Here is a 3340-nt window from a genome sequence, read left to right on the forward strand (position 1 = left end):
AATACATGATGAATGTAAAAAAAAAAAAAATCACCCAAAAACTTCTAAGTGTGTAATATAAACTTAGAGTCACCTATCACCTGCCTCCACTACTCCAATCCAAGTCATCAGAGGAAATGGCTGATTGCAATTGTGTGTGTCTTTTGGGACAGTTTCTCTGTGTGTGTGTGTGTGTGGTGTGAACTGACACAAAGAGTGTCGTGCTATATATACTGCTAGTCAACTTCTCACTCCTCCATTTATGTGCTAGGTTGTTAAATGAGATAAGCAGGTTACAAAACGGCTTGTTCAGTGTGAGCCCAATTTTCTAAGTATATGCATAGAGAAAGATCTGAAAAATAATTAAATAACAAATCCTAGTAGCCAGTGGGGATGGGGATGGAGACAAGGCGGGGGGAGGGGACAGGGGAGTATATAATAAGGCACAGTATTCCTTGTTCTGGGCCTCAGTTTCCCCATCTGCAACATAGAAGATAATCAGTGCTTCCTCCTCCCAAAGGGTCAGTTACTTTGGATGTCACAAGTGGGGACTACTGGTACCTAATGAGTAGAGGCCAGGAATGTCCCTAAACATCCTACAGGGCATAGGACAGCCCTTAAACAGAGAATGATCTGGTCCAAAACGTCAAAGAGCCAAAGATGGAATGCCCCTGACATCACAACCCTGACCCCTGTACCTGGAGGTGTGGAACAAAGAATGCTATGGTTATCACCATTGTCTTTTTACCAGCATGTGTGTTATGTCATTGTCATCGTCAAACGGTTGTGAAAGGCTGAATGTTTTTTAGACCTTGAAGATACAATCAGTTGTCTGCCCAATCCCATGGAAGCCACTGGGCTGATTCACTGCCCAGGTGAGCATACGGCTGTCACATTTGCTTCAGAGACCAAGCCACAGGATGACCCCTCCGTCGCCTGCCCAAGGCTAGAGGCAGCAGGGCACAAGGTGGGCGAACAGGCTGGCAGGGCAATGGCAGCCTGGCGTGAAGTTCCAGCCGGCGGCTGACCAGCTGGCCAAGCCCCTGAGTGGGGCAGCCCAGCTGCCCAGCCTGGGCCTGGGCCTCGCTGCCTCTCCGGCTGCTCCCAGGGAGCGGGAATTAACAGGAAGGCGTTCTTTGCACCTTCCAAGCTCATTAGCTCCCGGTTCTCATTCTCTGCAGAAAGCTGGAGGTCTGCTTGTGGCCTCACGCTCCACTGCTGGGCCTGTGATTGTGGCCGGCCGTCCTCCTCTGTCCCACCGGGGGCCACTCCTCTCCATCTGCTCCACTCTCGGAACCATGCCCCTTTGTCTCCTTCCCTCCCGCCTCCTCCACTGCCTCTCTTGACTCCTGTTCCCATCTTGTTTGGCTCCATGGCTCTCCTGGCAGACAGCACCAGGCCCCCAGCTCCTGTCTGCTCCTGAGTCAAACCCTAAGCCTGAGCCCCCGTCTCTCCCTCTCCTAAAAGGGAGGGGGGGGGAAATCCAAAGGACTTATAGACATGGGACCTGAAAAGGAGACCTTGGTCAGGGTCATTCTACTGATGTGAAGACCGAGGCCCAAAGAATCGAGACTTTCTTGAAGGTCAAGTGCAAGCTGGAGAATCATCCATGCATTTATCCATTAAATATTCAGGGTAAACCCTGCGCTGAACTCTGGGAACACAGAAGGAGCAGGACAGCAGTCGGGGAGGGCCAAGGAGAAGGCCCTGAGCCTGGGGACTGGTTTGGGCCAAGACCTACCTGTAGGCTTGCTTCTCAGACTCCTGAGATCCCCGCCACCTCCTTCACTGTCCCCTACTTTCAACCCAACTCAAGCCTCATCCCCAGGTCCTGCCCTGCAAAGCTGCTGTCTAGACTGGGGCTGGCATACTTTCCTGCAAACACCAGGAAATACTTGTGGTCTCTGTCACAAAGATTCAGTTCTGTTGAAGACGAGAAGAAACCCATTGCTGGGTTTTGGGTCTTTTACAGCTTTATTTACAAAACAGGGTGTGAACTGAATTTGACTCTTTGTCCTTCCTTTCTTTGCTGACTCCTGGTCTGGGAGTTCTTAGATTTCTTCAGACCAATAGTTCAGTGACTTCCTAATTGCATGAGATTTTATTTAAAGAACAAAAGAAATTTTTCCCTTTCACGTTCCCCACTCAAGGGATGGCTGAGGGCAAAAGTCAACAGAAGGACCAGGGCTCTGTTGTCCGTGAAGAGAGACTAGACAGGACCAAGCAGGCTCCGCTGCTTGGTAGCGGTGGCCAGCCTGGGCACCTAATCTGAGTCTGCCCTGGTTTCACACCTCAAGAGCAGTGCCCAGTTCCAGGCTGGGCTTTCCTGGCTCCTGCAATACCAGGGCCCAGGGCAATGATCTTGGGCTGAGAAGCCAGGAACAGGTTGCTTTTCTTGGCTGAGGCTCTTAGAATCAGTGCCTCAGTTTCCCCCACGGCTAACACAGGGTTCCCTCCTCTTTCTCAAGAATGGGAGCCAAGTTCATCAGAAAGCATGAACGCACACCACCCCCTGAATCATTCAGTTGCTCCCAAAAGCGGATGGGAACGCCCACATTTCACACCTGCCTGGCCCATGTGTACACAAGTCACCTACACTGCACAGAATGGGGTCACACATTGGTTATGGGGGTTACTCTCCATGAAGCTTAAAGACCTTAGTCAAATTATTTTACCTCTCCAAGTCTCTGCTTCCTCCCTGTAAGATAGGGAGGCTCCCACCTCCCAGTGCTGAAAACAAAATACCATTGCACAGGAAATCCGCAGCACAGCCTGGCACACAGGCAGTCAACCCGGGCCACCACTTCCATATCATTCAGACAAAATACCCTAAACAGTGGACCAGGAAGAGCTGCCCTGTCTTTTCCATTTTGCGGATGAAGAATCTGAAGAAGCCAGGCACCATGGCTCAGGCCTGTAATCCCAGCTACTCAGGAGGCAGTGATCAGGAGGATCGTGGTTCGAAGTCCAGGCAAATAGCTCGCAAGACCCTATCTCTAAAAAACCTGCACCAAAAAGAGTTGGTAGTGTGGCTCAAGGTGTAGGCTCTGAGTTCAAGCCCCATTACCACCAAAAAAAAAAAAAAAAAAAGAATCTGAAGAAAAGGCAGTACCCAGTGGAGGCGATGCTGGGGCCTGCTGCCCAGACCCCAACACTGAGGCCCTCACTCCCCACAGGCTGCTTGTAAGTGGTGGCTGGTGTCAGCTCCCGACTGTCAGTGCTCCCCAGGAATTGCCCTGCACTGAAAGGAGACACCTCACCCCGGGTCTGCACACAAAGGCCAGGTTCCCTTCCATTTAATGGGCCAACTCTGAAAGGTGACCCCAGCTCCAGAGCTCCCTCCCTGCCCCAGCTGCAGTGT

The sequence above is a fragment of the Castor canadensis genome, chromosome 18 (genome assembly GCF_047511655.1).
Source record: "Castor canadensis chromosome 18, mCasCan1.hap1v2, whole genome shotgun sequence".
NCBI lineage: Eukaryota > Metazoa > Chordata > Mammalia > Rodentia > Castoridae > Castor > Castor canadensis.